General features: G+C 42.2%; 1 pseudogene; it reads right to left on the minus strand.

Annotated features, from left to right (window-relative positions):
- Positions 1–2327: 2327 nt before the first annotated feature.
- Positions 2328–2804, minus strand: LOC138823165 (ubiquitin-ribosomal protein eS31 fusion protein-like; annotated as a pseudogene).
- Between the last annotated feature and the right edge of the window lie 14601 nt (positions 2805–17405).

Raw genomic sequence — 17405 nt, forward strand, 5'->3', positions numbered from 1 at the left:
TTGCTTCCACCTTCACCCTTACTGTACAGCACTTGCTTGGTAGAGGTGTCATCACTTAGATGCATGATGACAACCTCTATGACCTCTTTTTTTTCTTTTACAGAGGTGCTCCTTTTTAACTTTTTGTGCTAGTAGGACTTGAAGTCAGGCCTCGATGCTGTCCCTGAACTTCTGTGCTCTACCACTTTGAACTAATTAAGCATTAGAAACCAGAAGTGGAGCTCAGAGTGGTTGAGTGCTATCCTTGAGCAAAAGAGCTCAAGGACAGAGGTCAGGCCCCGAGTTCAAGCCCAGGCCTGTAAGCCTAGCTACTCAGGAGACTGAGATCTGAGAATCATGGTTCAATGCCAGCCTGGGCAGTGTGAAACCACTAGAAAACTGAAAGTGGCTCTGTGGCTCAAGTGGTAGAGCACTCGCCTTGAGCTGAAGAGCGCGCAGGGACAGCATCCAAGCCCAGAGTTCAAGCCCCATGACCGACAAAAAAAAAAAAAAAAAAAGAAAATTAAAAAAAGAAATCATGTGAGGATTAAGTTTGTAGCTGCAAGTGAAAGTACTTAAGATAGTTCCTGACTCATAGTAGTAAGTCTATACGAGAATGAACAATTGTTGTTATCATCCAAAAGTAACCAATGAGTAACACTTGACCCTTACATTACAGACATGCACATGGACTGTGTGAATATGTATAATTAGATCCAACATTTATTGCTACTCTCTCCCTCCCTTCCCGCTCTTTGTGCTGATTCGAGGGCTTGAACATGGGGATCTGGTCACTGTCCCTGAGCTTTTGTACTCAAGGTTAGAGCTCTACTACTTGAGCCACAGCTCCAATTCCATCTTTTGGGTGGTTAATTGGAGATAGAGTTTCACAGACTTTCTTGTCTGGGCTGGTTTTGAACAGAGATTTGAAAATCTCAGCTTCCTGAGTAGGTAGGTATGAGCCACAGCAACACTATATTCCTCCTTTCACAGCTCTAGTTCTCTTACTTGCTGTTTCTCTTCCTTCCTTCCTTCCTTCCTTCCTTCCTTCCTTCCTTCCTTCCTTCCTTCCTTCCTTCCTTTTCTTTCTTTCTTTCTTTCTTTCTTTCTTTCTTTCTTTCTTTCTTTCTTTCTTTCTTTCTTTCTTTCTTTCTTTCTTTCTTTCTCTCTTTCTCTCTTTCTTTTTTTTCTTTCTTTCCTTTCTTTTTGCTGCTCCTGGGGTTTGACTCAGAACCTGAACAGTCACTGAGCCTCTTTGTGCTCTGGGCTAGTACTCTACCACTTGAGCCACAATGCCAATTCCAGCTTCTTTTGAGTAGTTTATTGGAGATAAGAGTCTCACAGACTTTCCTGCCTGGGCTAGCTTTGAACCACAATCCTTAGATCTCAGCTTCGTGAGTGGCTAGGATTACAAGAGTGAACCACTGGGGCCGGCTTGGTCAATTTCTTGAATGGCCATATTTGTCAAGTAGATTCTTCTCTTGTCTACCTCACTGGAAAGGTCTCATGGGTCCTGTGTTCCCCAATTTCTTCCATAGTTGAGAATGTCTGGCTGTTCCTTCTCCCTATAAACATCTACTTTCTACATATAGTGTCCTTGAGTGTTTTGCTTTCTCTCAGAATCTTGTAGGTCATTTTCTACATTGAATGTTGTTATTTAGAAGGATGAAACTAGGTGTAGAAAATCCCATCCTGGATTTTCTTTTGGAATGCTTGGAGAATTCTTCCTTTACTCTTGAAATCTTATTGATGGTTTTACATCAAATTTTAGGTTAGAATGGACCTTTTAAGCCCGCATATTCAAGTGTTTGTTGAGTTTGGTGGAAATTTTCTATTTCATTTTGTTAACTATTTTTCCTGTTCTACTTTTTTTTTGGGGGGGGAGTGAGGGAGGAGGCTCTTCTTTCAGATGCAGATGATGACTTTTATTTATAGTTGCTTTAATCCTTTTCTCCCTCTTTTATTACTTCAAGCATTTCCCAGATGTGTTTTATTTTGAGAACTGGTCTTTTGTGCTTCTATTGTTTTACTCATTTGCAGAAGAAGATGATGTTTTGATCCCCACCCCCCTCCTCTTTCTTCTTCTTTGCTGGGATTGGGCTTTATTCCCAGGCCTAACTTTTTTTTTTTTTTTTTGCTCACAGTTGGTACTCTACCACTTGAGCCATGCCTCTAGTTCTGTCTTTTTGCTTGCTAATTGGAAATAGTCTCTTGGATTTTTGTCTGTCTGGTCTGGCTTTGATTCTTAATTTCAGTTTCTTGAGTGGTTAGGCTTATAGGTGTGAGCCAGTAGCACCTGCCATGGTTCAGTTCTTTTTTTTTTTTTTAAGTGTATGCCTTTTATTAATTCATATATAATCACTGTCATCCAGTTTGTTGAAACAGTAAGTTCGACATCACTTGCCATAATAATGTCTGTCAAAGTGGCTAGCCATAAAACTCCAGCACCACATTCATCTGAAGGGCACTCTCAATGATGGCAGCTTTATTTTGCCATTTTCATCCATGGTATAGTATTTCAGGACAGCCAGCTTAGTTTCTTTCTCTTCCGCTTGTTCTTCTTGGAAGTAGTATAACACTTCTTTTTTTTGTTGTTGTTTTGCCATGAAATCTTAACACTAGATGAAGAGTGGACTCCTTTTGCATGTTGTAGTCAGATCAGGTACATCCATTTTCCAGCTGCTTACCATCAAAGATCAGTCTTTGCTGATCAGGAGGAATTCCTTCCTTATCCTGAATCTTGACCTTTACATTTTGTGTAGTATCTCAGGGTTCCCCCTCAAGCGTGGCGGTCTTCCCCTGAGGGTTTTGACAAAAACCTGCATGCTGGCCATGGTGTGATCATGGATGGTAGACAAGAAAGGCCCATGTTTCAGTTCTTGCTTACATCTTTGGCTGCCTATTTTCTCCTTTTACCTCATCCTTTTGCTAGTTGTTTCAACTTCAAGATTACTGTGTGTTTGTTCCTGAGGGTTACCAAAGAGGCAGAGGGATCTGTCCATTCCTGATACTGATAGTGCCTCTTGGCAGCAAGAACACACAGATGTTAAATGAGGATCAAAACCCTCTGTCAGGCAAGGTAAACCAGACATGAGGTGCTGCGAGTGTCTACAAGAAGGAGAAGGAGTTATGGAAGAGTTATAGTGGTTGAGATGCTCAAAGCCTGGCATGGAAGGCTGAATCAGTTATCAGTGAGCTTCCTGTCTGTTGAGGACTAGGGAGGAGAGGGCTAAGGATGACCAGCAGGCATTACAATGTGGGTGGGATCTACACAGGGAAGGCTCACTTGGCTTAGACTTTGGGTCTTCCAACTTCATAGTCAGGGCTCAAATCTTTCTTATTTGCTAGCTATGTGACTTTGGGTCAGCTGCGTGATTTCTCTGAGCCTTATTTTCCTCACTGGTTCGCATGGGAATAAGTCATTTCAAGGTGTTGTTAAATGCAGAGTAAGGGGCTGGGAAGGTGGCTCAGTGGTAGAGCGCTTGCCTTGCATGCATGAGACCCTGGGTTCGATTCCTCAGCACCACATAAGCAAAAATAAAAAAGCCGGAAGTGGCGCTGTGGCTCGTGGTAGAGCGCTAGCCTTGAGCTGAAGAGCTGAGGGACAGCGCCCAGGCCCAGAGTTCAGGCCCCACGACTGGACCCCTCCCCCCCCCCCAAAATGCAGCGTAAATGCGATAACTGTCTAAAGAGCAAGGCCCTTCGCACATTGTAATGAATGGTGGCTATTATTGTGGAAGCCCTTGAGTCTCTAACTAGATTGAGACTCTTTGGGGAAGGGATTAGGGATGTATGTTATTATACTATGCCTCACATACAGTAAAATGATCAATAAAATGTATGATGAAGTTATTGTATTTGGTTTTATTTCATTGGAAATAGATACTCTAACTGGATTAAAGTAGGGATGGGTGGACTGTATCCTGTAATCTCAATACAGCCTACTGTTTTTTGGTTGTGTATAATCTAAGAACTGTTTTTTTGTTTTTGTTTTTTGCCAGTCCTAGGCTTGAACTCAGGACTAGGGAGCTGTCTCTGACCTTTTTTGCTCAAGGCTAGCATGCTACCACTTGAGCTACTGCTACACTTCTGGCTTTCTGGTGGGTAATTGGAGATAAGAATCTCACAGACTTTCCTGCTCTGGCTGGCTTTGAACCATGATCCTCAGATCTCAGCTTCCTGAGAAGCTAGGATTCCAGGTATGTGCCATTGGTGCCCAGTCAGTTTTTACATTTTTAATTATTTGGGGGAAAAAATCAAAAAAGAATACCTTAAGAAATAAAATTAAAAATTCAATGTCTGTGAATACAGTTTTACTGGGTCATCCTTGTTCATCTATTTATGGGGTATGGCAGGTGTTGGCAAACTTTTTCAGTAAAAGCCAGATAGCAAATATTTCAGGGTTAATGGACTCTATGTCCCCTATGGCAGCTACTCAACTCTCCCATGGTAGCATGAAAAGCAGTCCTAGGCAATAAGCTCTAGTGAGAATATCTAAGGACAGAAAACAGTCTTCTAGGGCTCCTAGACAGGGAGCCAGGTCTTTTGGAGACATGACTTTAACCAACCAATATTAGGATTTTGGTTAAGTCCCTTCATTTCTCTGAGCCTGTCTGGGAAACAGAGAACTGAATAGATTTTAGAGACAAAAAAAATTTTTTTAAAGGTGTGGTAGCTCAAAGTGGTATAGTACTAGTTTTGAGCAAAAGAGCTCAGGAACAGCACCCAGGCCATGAATTCAAGCCCTACAACCTACACATACACAAAAAAAGAGTAATGGGGTAAATTTGCTCAAAGGACATTAAATCCATGAATAGAAGTACCACAATGAAATCCTTTGTACAGTTAATGGATATGTTAAAACAAAAAACTAAACTCTCACTCTACATTGCTCCAAACTCCAAGACTTTGCTATTATATCCCTGGTTCACCTCAAACCCACAATCCTGCTTCAGCCTCCCAAGATTTACAGGTGTGTGCTATTACCCTGCTTGGAGACTTCTTTTAGCTCTAAAATTTCTATTTTTAAAAAATTTCTTTCAGTTTAATAACCTTCAGAAGGTATTCTGAAGGTATATGTGGGTGGCAGTTAGAATATTTCAATTGCAAACAATAGAAGTCAACTCTAATTCATTTAAGCAAAACGGTATTTACTCTAAAGATCTACATGTAGGTCACAGAAATAAAGGAAAAGCAGAAAAATACAGGAATCATAAGCCAATGAAGAATCTCTTCAGGATGCTGTATAGTCTAGGTTGACCTCTGACCACACTTAAGAGTGAAATACCAATGTTATGTTTCTAGTGCAGAACACACACACACACATACATACACACACACATATACATTATACACACATACACAGACACACATTTATATGTATATATGTCCATATTCATGATTGTGTTTCACAGGGAGTGATGGTTACCCAAAGCCAAGAGTTTTTTTTTTTAATTTAATTTAATTTTATTTGTGAACATACTGTACAGAGGAGTTACAATTACATGGGCAGGATAATGCGTACATTTCTTACCAAGCATTGCAGCCTCCTCCTGTGTTTACCCTTCACATCCCTTCCCAGCCTCCCCCCTCCCCCCCAATCCCAATCCTTCTCCTTCCCCCCCTTCCCTCCCCCCCCCCCCCCCCCCCCCGCACCGACGTCCAAAGCCAGGAGTTTTGACTAGAAAAAGGGGAAAGGAGGCTGAGTAGTCAAAAAAACTAACAGATGCCCAGGACAGTGAAGAACACAGTTCTTTTTTTTTCCCTCGGTAATATTTAATAAGAATGCCATGTATAAAATTACTCTGCACAGATCTTTCTAAAGTGCCAAACATTGTAGTAGGAGAGCCAGTGTTTCTTTCTTTTTTCTTTTCTTTTTTTTTCTTTTTCCTGGTCCTGGCCTTAAACTCAGGGCCTGGACACTGTCCCTGAGTCTCTCTGTTCTCAAGGTTAGTACTCTACCACTTGAGCCACAGCTCCACTTCCAGACTTTCTGTTTATCTGGTACTGAGGAATTGAACCCAGGGCTTCATGCTGTTAAACAAGCACTCTACCACTAAGCCACCTTCCCAGCCCTGAGCCAGTGTTTCTTGAGTCACTTGCTCATTCTCTCAGGAAATACTGAATTTGTGAATGACATTTTGGAGGTCACAAAAGAAGTATACCTAGCGACCTGTAAGACTTTTGGGAAAGGAAAGGGTACTCAAGAAGACTTGGGAATAGAATTGTGTTCCTTTTTCAGTTTGAACCATTAAACTGTAGCCTGGCAAATGCCACTGCAACTCATTACAGAAGAAATGTTAAGCAATTCTCTAATTATATGTATTACATTGTGGGCAGAGGATCCTGAGACAAGTGACTTTTCTCACATGTCAAGGGGCAGAGCTAAAAGCAGGACTTGACTTCCTGACTTGAGTAACTGTTCTGAACCAGCTGCCTAGCAACCATGGCCCAGGTTCAGGAGCCACCCTGTAAGCAGCCTTGGCTCCTGGCTCCCCTACTAACTGTGAACTTCTCAAGGACACAATTTCCCCAGGGGCCTCAGAAGATACTGGACACACTGCAGACATACTTAGTGAGGAATCCACTGGATAGCTTCTGTGGAGAAAGCCCAGGCCATCTCTGCTTTAGAGGAAGGGTGGTTCTTAAGAGCATGGAAACTATCCTCAGCCATTGTCAGCAAAATCTGGTCTCTGGTATAGAAAGGACCAGAATTCTAATAGGAGATTGAGCTGCAGGCTCCCTGGTGTTCATATTGGAAGACTTAACTGGCTCAGTGTGTACGTTATTACTTCTGGCACATAATGAAACATGATGACCTCACAAAGCAAACCAGTGAGTGTAATTGTCTCCATTCATCTCTCCCCCTCTCCCCCTCTCTATGGGAAAAAGCTATCTTAAAGTCTGCACGTTTGCTCAGGAGGAAATGTTTACAGAAATTTGTCTTCAATCAAGTACTCGTGCATGTGTGCACTCTTTGCTTAGGAAAACGCAGCAGTTTGCTTAACTTACCTTTGAAGGCTTGTGCCCAGGCCTTGACTCAGCTGTCTGCCATTCCACAGAGACCGGGGCTCGGGCAGGCCCAGCTCTCCAGGGCCAGAGCAAGCTATGTCAGCCTCACAGCTGGTCCCTGGGAGGGTGGACCTCAGAGGGCATGAGAGCAAGCATTTGTTAAGTAAAAGGGCCTCTGCTCTTCTTGTTATTTATCCTTACTTATCTGAACGGGGTGAGGGGGTCCTCATTACTGCCTTCTTTTTTTTTCCCTCAGGCAGTGAGCCTGTTCTCCAAGGCCTGGGTTTATGGGAACACAGGGATTTCTAGCTTCCATTTCCCAATCTAGAGTGTCTCCATTTGTCTGAAGGCATGTGGAGAGATCCTCAAAATTAAATTAACCTCAGTTTACTTTGGTTGAATGAATCCACATCGCTTTGCCCTGTAAGGAGTGAAGGGAGAAATGTTGAGAAATCAAAGACTTTAGAGATTGGCATACCTCTAAAAAAAAATGGCTCCTTTGGATATTATGTGGGGCTGGTTCATTTAAAGAAAGTTTTTTAATTTTTTTCTCTATCGTGTGTGTGTGTGTGTGTGTGTGCGTGTGTGTGTGTGTGTTGGTACTGGTCTGTAGCTTTACCTCATGGCCTCCGTTAGGGTCTCCCTTTTGGTTTCTTAGCTCAGGGCTGGTGCTTTACCACTTGAGCCACACCTCCACTTTTTTTGCTGGTTAATTGGAGATGAGTCTCAGGGACTTTTTTTCTGCCTGGGCAGGCAGATCCTCAGATCTTAGCTTCCTGAGTGGCTAGGAGTAAAGGCATGAGCCTCAGGAGCTGAGCAATCCCCAACTTTTTTTCCTCTACTTTCACTTAAAAAATGTTTCTCAACCTCTTTTTTTTCTTTCTTTCAAATTCATTTAGAGAATGATTTAAGTGCTAGGAACATCCGAAGAATGTTTCAAGTTTCCATTCCATCAAGTGGCTCTGAGGAAAGAGCAGTTTAGGCAGGCACACCCAAGGCTGTGGGTGGAATCTGCAGCCCAAGGTGGGGTTCCTCAGCACTCCAGCCCAGTGCTTTGTGGGAGGTTTGTGGCACCAGGCTGTGACTCCGCAGGGGGAAGGATGCTTGAAGGAGCCTTAGGAGAAATGAAGAGTGTTGGAAAGGATTCCCACGTGGCCCATCGTAGCAGAATTTTATGACATTCCCTTGCCTGATATTAATATTCTGTTCAGGAGGAGATTTTGACTAAGGCTTTTTCCTCTCCCAGAAAGGGGAAGCTTGAAGAAAAGGAAAGTTTTTAGCAAGGAAGAACGTACTAAAAGAGAGCTTCAGAAGGCAGGGCAATTCTTTGTGCAGTGTTTTGTTCACCAAATAAAAACCTTTTCCAGAACCTGATTCCAATTTATCTGTGTGATGTCATAGGACAGTCAGCTCCTAGGTTAAGAGGGGGACGATCCAAGATACCAAACCCAAAAACGTGTCCCCAAACTATATTAACGTCTGATTCTTTGGGTTCATTTGTTCCACCGGAATTGGTAGCCATCAAATGCCCCTTGAAATGTTTTACTGTCCGGCGTCATGCTTGAAGGACTGCAGATAATTAAAATAATAATGTGCAGCTTTGCAAATTGGCATGAGTAACTTGTGTAATACCAGAGAAGAAAGGAAGATTCTGAGCCTTTTCAGTAAATCAGCTTTCGGTTTTCTGCCATCCTTTCTAGTTCTAAAAGAAAGCTATCAAGATCTGTTGATGTAATCCCTATAGCCCGGCTGTCCCCGGGCAGGATGGCCCTCTGTCTAAAGTCACGTTCCTATCTTGTCACCTTTGTTTCTCTTGATCTGAAAAGGTCAGTTTAACAGAGGGATTGCATGTAAACCTTTGCAATTTCCATTTGATCCTATCAAGGAGAGAAGAAAGGATTACATCTGAATTGTCTGAAGGTTCAATGGCTTGCTTCACAATTTGCTCCAGACTCTTGTAGAGTCTGATTGTGTAAATGTCTCATTCGGAGCTTGAATCAAACAAGTCTTGAAGGCTTGAGGAGGTGGGGTAGCTGTTTATTAGACCACTGCCGTTTATTGCAAAGTATTGAAATCTTAAAGGAGAGCATAAAAAGATGTTCTTGAACAGGGTTAGTTCCTGAAAGGTAGCACAAGGGAGTAAACCAACTGAGTTAGAAACAGGTGGGTTTGCTTTGCTTGAAAGACTCCTTTGTTAAAATAGTTATCAGTAAATGTTTGGTGTGATGCAATTCAGCCTGTATCCAGCTAACGTTTGACATTATGGCTCATAACTGCACAATCTATAATAGAATACATGTTATGGATAAAAGTCCTCCCCTGGTTAATGTAGCCCAGTAATCAGCACATAAAGAAAATCTTTGCACTCGTCATTTTAGCCATACCTCCAGTCCTTTTAGCTGTTGATTGTTTTTCAGATAGGCTCTCTCATTTTTACTGTGCCATTCTTGAACTACTGACCTTACTACCTCTTTTTCCCATATAGCTGAAATCATAGACATGCCCCGCCATGCCCAGTTTGTTTGTTAAAATAGAGTTTCGCTACCTCTTTGCCTAGATTGGCCTCAAATCTCTATCTTCCTTATCTCTATCTGCTGATTTCCACCTCTTGAGTAACTGGGATTACATCAATGGGTTATCATTCCCAGTGTGTGTGTGTGTGTGTGTGTGTGTGTGTGTGTGTGTGTGTGTGTGTGTGTGTGTGTGTGTGTGTGTGTGTGTGTGTGTGTGTGTGTGTGTGTGTGTGTGTGTGTGTGTGTGTGTGTATGTGTGTGTGTGTGTGTGTGTGTAGGCTTGAATTCAGGCCTGGGCTCTCACTGATATTATTTATTATTATTATTTTTAGCTGTCTACCACTTGAGCCACAGCTCCACTTCTGACAGTCTGGTGGTTAATTGGAGCTAAAAGGGTCATACATTTTCCTGCCCAGGCTGGCTTTAAACTGTGATCTTCAGATCTCAGTCTCCTGAGTATCTAGGATTACAGGCATGAACCATGGGTATCTGGCTTTATAGCTTTGTTGTTAAATCACTAGTTTGTTCTAAAAACTATCATTGTCATCACCACCAACAAAAAATGTCCTGTTCTGCCAATAATTAGTTCTAAAACTAAATGTCTTATTTCCCCATTAAAATTGATATAATCTGATTTGCTTCTAGTTCCTAATAACTAAAGATTCATTAAACTATTAGACAAGAAAAGGACATGCCAAGATTGATCAACATAAGCTGGCTCATGCCTGTAACCGTTCAAAGCCAACCCCGGATAGGAGAGTTTGTGACACTCTTATTTCCATAAAAACTGAATGAGCCAGAAGTAGAGCTGTGGCTCAAGGTGGTAAAGTACTAGCCTTGAGCAAAGGAAGCTCAAGGACAGAGCCCAGGCCCTGAGTTTAAGCCCCTGGACTGGCACACACACACAAAAGATTGGTCAACTCTATAGAAATGTGACTCATTCTCAAGTTCTATGTATATGTGCAGATATATTTAATATTGTTCTCATCTCTCCAAAATACTTGCTAAGTAGTATGGAATTTTCCCAAGATTTTTTTGTTTGTTGTGGGGATTGAACTCTGGGCCTGGGCTCTGTCCCTCAGCTCTTCAGCTCAAGGCTAGCACTCTACCACTTGAGCCACAGCGCCACTTACTGCTTTATCTACTTATGTGGTGCTGAGCAACTGAACCCAGGGCTTCATGCAAGCAAGGCAAGCACTCTACCATTGAGCCACCTTCCCAGCCCCCACTTCCAGTTTTCTGTTGGTTAATTGGAGATAAGAGTCTCTAGGCCAGCCGGACGTGCTTATAATCCTAGCTACTCAGGAGGCTGAGATCTGAGGATTGAGGTTCAAAGCCAGCCTGGGCAGGAAAGTCCATGAGACTCTTATCTCTAATAAACCACTCAGAAAACCAGAAGTGGTAGAATGCTCTCCTTGAACTGAAGAGCGGAGGGACAGCACCCAGGCCCAGAGTTCAGGCCCCATGACCGACAAACAAACAAAAAAGAGTCTTATGGCCTTTCTTGCCTGGGCTGGCTTTGAACCGCAATCCTCAGATCTCAGCCCCCAGAGTAGCTAGGATTACAGGCGTGAGCCACCGGCGCCGGCAGAACATCTATACTTGAAAGTCTTATTTTTTTCCCTCTTTCTTTTTGGTGGAGAGCCAAGTGAACACAGTTGAATATGTATCATGTGATACCTTATGAAGTAAATATTTATTGAATTAATAATGTTTGAGATATTATTTAGTTCAGTGGTTCTATTGATTCTAGCTTGAATATAAACTATTTTTCTCTACTAGGAGGAAGACATCAGCAGTCTAAATGTCTTGAAGTAATAGCAAATCATGTGGGAAAAAAAGGATTAAAAAAGAAATTACCAATCATTTTAAGAAGTGGAAAAATAAGACAAAACTTAGACTACTTAGAGAATTTCTCATCATGAATATTCTAAATTTCTTAGACCAGCAATAAGGTCATTTTAATACCATCACTAATCATTTGGAACACTCTGACATCTTTTCACTTCAGTATTTGTATATTTAGTAGAAACTCTTTAAAAAGTCATGCCACTAGCCAACAAAAGTCATTTCATGGTTATGATGTAATTGTAAGGTCATATTTCAGGGCTGTCAAGATCAAAGACTTGAAATATGACTTACAAAAACATTCAGGAAAGACCCCTCCAAACAACCTTTTGGAGGTCTTAACCAATAGCAGTTTGTCTTTTGTTTTCCTTAGATTTTTAGAAACAGAATTATACAAATTATATAATCTCCAGAGACACATGAATTAAAATTAAGCAGTAAAATAAATAATCCTGGAAAAAATTACTTCTTTTGATTTAAACAGTGGGAAATAACTGTATTAAATGTATTGAGAATAACAAATAGAAAACACAAATTGTGAATTGAAGGACTAGGGATATAGCTCGGTAATAGAGCATTTACCTAGAATGTACAAAGCCCTGGGTTCAATCCACAGTACTTACTTTTCTCATATATATATATATATATATATATGTATATATACACACATATATGTATATACACATATATACATATATACACATACATGTATACATATATATGTGTGTATACACACACACACACACACACACACACACACACACACACACATATGTGAGTTGGGTCCAAGAACAAAATATGGGTTGGGAAAACTAACATGCTGATTGTGTTGAGTGAAGGAAAAAAAATAATGCATCAAGAATATCTTCCCAGGTCTTTCAATCTGTAAAGACTAAAATTCTTTCTGTACATAAAAGCAAATTGACATCAAGTTTTCTTTTCTTTTCCTTCCTTCCTTCCTTCCTTCCTTCCTTCTTCTCTCCCTCCCTCTTTCCCTCCCTCCCTCCCTTCCTTCCTTCCTCTCTCTCTCCCTCTCTCCCTTTCTCCCTCCCTCTCTCTCTCTCTCTCTCTCTCTCTCTCTCTCTCTCTCTCTCTCTCTCTTTTTCTTTCCTTCTTCCTTTGTCGGCCTGGGTCCTGTCCCTGAGGTTAGCACTCTACTACATTGAGCCACAGTTCAATTTCTGGTTTTCTGGTGATTAATTGGATATAAGAGTCTCATAGACTTTCCTGCTAAGGATAGCTTTCAATTGCAATCCTCAGATCTCAGCCTCCTGAGTAGCTATGATTATAGGCATGAGCCCCCAGTGCCCAGCTAATTTTTCTATATTTTTGAGCATTGTAAGCTCAGCTCTGAACTTGATCTGATCTGAATGAGCCAATTGCAGGGTGAATTCACAATGTTACTCATTTTCTTCTGCTTCTCTAAGGTGATAAAGAGAGAAGACATCTGACTTCTTAAGCTACAACAAGAAAACAAAACAAACGAAACAGAAAAACGTATAAGGCAATTTTGGCTGCTGCTGCTATTTTTTTCCATCATGAGCTGTCAAGCTTTAAAAAAAAAAAGGAAAAAGACGTGTTTGTGATGCGTCTTCTCTGTGGAAGGAAGTAGGACTCCAGCCCATCATCTTTCATTTTCTGACAGATTTGGCAGGAAGAGGACACGTTCCCAGAGGTGGAAGAACCAACTGAAGAACACATATAAGGAAAAAACAAAACAAATCTGCATTATGTCTTTCCTTCAGAAAGATAGAACTTTTGCTTTTGCTACTAAAAAAAAAAAAAAAAGAACCTTCAGTAAAATATTCCAGTTGGTATAATATGATTGATATGTCCCCCCATATGAGACTTAGCTGATTCTTAGGACAGATTTTCCCATAAAGGTCTTCTTCATATTTCTTACTAAAAGACTACCTCTTACTGGTGTCCATGGCTCACACATGAAGTCCTAGCTACTCAGGAGGCTGACATCTGAGGATTGTGGTTCAAAGCTAGCCTCAGCGGGAAAGTCTGTGAGACTCTTATCTCCAATTAATCACCCCCCCCAAAAAAACCCCAGAAGAGGAATTGTGGCTCAAGTGATAGAATGCCAGACTTGAGTAATAAAGCTAAGGGGCAGCGCCCAGGCTCTGAGTTCAAGTCCCAAGACAGGCACAAAAGAAAAATAAAAAAGCTACCTCTCTCACAAAATAACAGTGATGATAATAATAATAGCTGTTACAATATAGTAATAACATAGACTCTGCAACAGATAGCAAGTACTACTGCAGAAGTGGACTACTATTAAGGCTCCCAAGTGGGCTATTTGCCTATGTTATTAGCTGCTGCTTCTTTCCTCCTCCTCCTCCTCTTCCTCCTCCTCCCCTTCCTCTTTCCTCCTCCTCTCCTTCCTCCTCTTCCTCCTCCTCCTTCTCCTCCTCCCTCCTTTCCTTTCTCTCCTTCTTCTTCCCTCCTCCTCTTCCTCCTCCTCCCTCCTCCTCTTCCTTGTTCCTTGCTGGTCATGAGGCTTGAACTCTGGACTTAGGTGCTGTCCCTGAGCTATTGTGTTCAAGGCTAGCATTTTACCACTTGAGCCACAGCTCAATTTCCAGCGCTTTTTTTTTTTTTTTCCTTTTGTAGTTCAGTGGAGATAAGAGTCTCATGGATTTTCCTGCCCAGGCTGGCTTTGAACTGTGATTCTCAGATCTCGACCACATGAGTAGCTAGGGTGATAGGCACGGGCCACTGTGGTGCCTGGCTGTTGTTAGCTTATTAACCCTCCTGTGCTCCTTTATTAAGGGCTTAGTTTACATAATCATTTTACAAATGAGGAAAACATGCTAAGATCTCATAACAAGTAAGTAGCAATACTCTTTTGTCCTCCTCTTGGCTAATACGCTGGCTATTTCTTTAAGGAAGCTAGGTAAACGGAAAAAAGGCAGGACTAGGAGTGTGGCTTAGTGGTAGAGTGCTTGCCCAGCATGCAAGAAGCCCTCGGTTCAGTTTCAGTACCACATAAACAGAAACAGGCGGAAGTGGTTCCTGTGGCTTAAGTGGTAGAGCACTAGCCTTGAGCAAAAAGAAGCTCAGGGACAGTGCCCAGGCCTTGAGTTCAAGCCCTAGGACTGGCATTAACTAAGTAAATAAATGGAGGAAGGGCATATGGGAATTTTCTTTCTCAGAGACATTGGAGAATAAATGATACCACCACTGGCTTGGACATTCCTTCTGTGACTGTTGATGGTTTAGTATTCTCTGTTTGATTCCCAGTGTCTGTCACACAGGAAATAGACAAATGAGAAGTGAATAGATGAATATATGCCCATAAAATTTGTTCTGAAATGAACTGGATTTTAAAACCACTGCCACACCAGCAGTCAGGGGGCCATGGTTTCTCTACAGAAGAACTTTAAGCAATGATAATCTGCTGAAAGAGGACCTGAGTAGGTGATCGTGGAGCCCATGGAGGGATGGGTGTCTTTGGTAACCAGTGCTAGTGGTGGTAACCCAGGGCTTACTGAAGTCCTCCCCAGACTCGGTGGCGGGTCATGAAGTTTCATGGCCATGAAGAACCTACTAACGATCACAGATAGCACAGGGAGCCCAAGAAACACACACTCTGGGTTGAGTGGAGCCTTCTCTACGCTGTGGCCAGTGTGTTCCTGCTGGCCGAGCCGCAGCTGGCTGCTCAGGCGTGGTCCGCTTCGCGATGACAGTGTGATGGAAGAGGCTTTGCCTCACGACTGCGCAGTCCTGCCAAGCACCAGAACACGCACATCCACATTTACTCAGCTGCTCCCCTGAGTACCCACCAGCATGGTGAGGTCCACAGAAGTGGGAGGTGAGGCAGAGAGAGAGAGAGAGAGAGAGAGAGAGAGAGAGAGAGAGAGAGAGAGAGAGAGAGAGAGAGAGAGAGAGAGAGAGAGAGAGAGAGAGAGAGAGAGAAAATATCTCTAATGTGCTCTTAACCCCTTCATTAAAAGCAAAGTATCAGCAAATCTCAAGCATATCTTAAGCATAAACTCAATGACATGCCTGTTTTTAAAGCAGGGAGGTGGCAGTCCAGCTGGACCCAATGGTCACGTGTCCATGCAGTGAACCAATAGGGTGATTGAAGATGTGAGAGATAAAGTTTCTCTGACAGGGAAGAGATTTTTGAAACAGGCTTTAAAGACAAGAGAGGAGTGTCATTGCCAGGCATGGGTCTCATAGGGAGACTAAATTATAGCTGAACACTTAATCAAAGGCTCAGACTAGAAACTCTAGACTCTTTGGTCAGGAGCACCTGGAGGCCCAGGGCTTCCTGGTCTCTCTTTGTCTGGGCAGCAATCCTTTTGGTATGTCTTTCATGGGTTAGCCCTGGATTAAGCAGGAGTTTCTTTCATTCTCTGGAGTTTTCTCCTCTGCAATCCAACCTCCCTCACCAGTCCCCAAACATTTTAAATCCAGAGGCAATTTTCCTTCTTCTCTCTTGGCATCAAACTGAGTTCTTGTGGGCCAACACATGTTGTAAGATGAATGTACAGCACACGTGTTGGTTCTCGTGAAGGAAGACTCCCACATTCTTCCCAGAGCCTAAGATTGTGCCGGCTTGAAGCAGACACTCACTTAGACTATATAAAACAATGGACTAGGGTGGCTTTCTTGATGTTTTCTGGGAAGACTGAAATCCTCATAAACAACATCCTTCTTGCTGTTTTACTTTATTCCTGCCTTCCTTCCTGCCTTCTCTTCCTTCTCTTCCTTTTCTTCCTTCCTTCCTTCCTTCCTTCCTTCCTTCCTTCCTTCCTTCCTTCCTTCCTTCCTTCCTTCCTTCCTTCCTTCGTGTACCAGGGCTTAAACTCAGGGCCTTGTTTTCTCTCTTAGCTTTTTACTTAAGACTGGTGCTCTACCGCTTGAACCACAGCTCTACTTCTGGCTTTTTGATAGTTAATTGGAATCTTGGATTTGTCTGCTCAGGCTGGCTTTGAACTGGATTCCTCAGAATTCAGCCTCTTGAGTAGCTAGATTTACTGGGCTGGCCTCATTTCTTACAAGCAAGAAAAGGTGTGGAGTCCCATCCACAAAGGCAGGATGATAAATGCAATCTTTCCCCAAGAAGGACAGAGGCAAGATTTCTACCTTCTTCTTCTCTTCTGGGTTCTCTGGGTTACCATGATTCTAGGGAATATAAAAAAAGAGAGATTTCCCAGAATAGCCCAGAGAAGATAGTTAAATAAAAATCTGAGCCTCTGGGTGCTTTTGACTAGCATCTATTGGCCTTTTGACCTTTTGAATACTATCCCAAAACATTTTTTTGTACTTTCTCACTGGTGAAGTATACTGAAGTGGGATAAACATAAAATAAAATTAAGGTCATAAATTTAACAATCACACTTGTTTGTTCTTTGAAGCCACGACGAACTTATGCCCAAATTTCTATTTTATCTGTAACTATAACTTTGTTTTCACTAGAAGGGGAAGTTCTTCCAGTGGAGAGTAATTTAATTTTGTCAGTAACCAGACACATTCTGTTTAGATTTAGAATCCTTTTAAAATGGGAGTTTCTATCAATCACTCTCCCCAGGCATGTTTGGATTATGGGCTCTGTTAAAAAGAGGCTGTCTGCTTATTGATGACTTGAGGACCAGAAAGGGAAGGATGCCTTATCTGTGGCAGTTTACTAGATGGAAATATTATCAATATCCATGGGCTAATTGGCAGGAAATGGCTTGGCCACAGCTCTCCTGCCACGTGGCCTCCCCTGTCCCCTATGGGACCGGACACGGCTTTCTCTGTGAATGGCCGTTGTTGGACACCGCCGAAGGGAGAGAATTCCAGCAAGAGTGAAAACATCACTTTCCACTTCATCACTAGAAGCCAAACACAGGAACCATATTCAAAGAATTCTTTGTCTACGAGATAACATGGAATTGGAAACTTGTTTAGCCAGATTCTCTTGTTACAATTTACTGCTTCATCAAGTGGGGGGCAGGGAGAGACACAAGCCATCAATAATAGGATAGTTCCCACAGGAAGCTTGACATCTCCAAATGTGTATTTCAAAAGAAATCCTTCCTCTACCCACACCTCATC

The sequence above is a fragment of the Dipodomys merriami genome, unplaced genomic scaffold (genome assembly GCF_024711535.1).
Source record: "Dipodomys merriami isolate MVZ:Mamm:240054 unplaced genomic scaffold, mDipMer1.0.p SCAF_1, whole genome shotgun sequence".
Lineage (NCBI taxonomy): Eukaryota > Metazoa > Chordata > Mammalia > Rodentia > Heteromyidae > Dipodomys > Dipodomys merriami.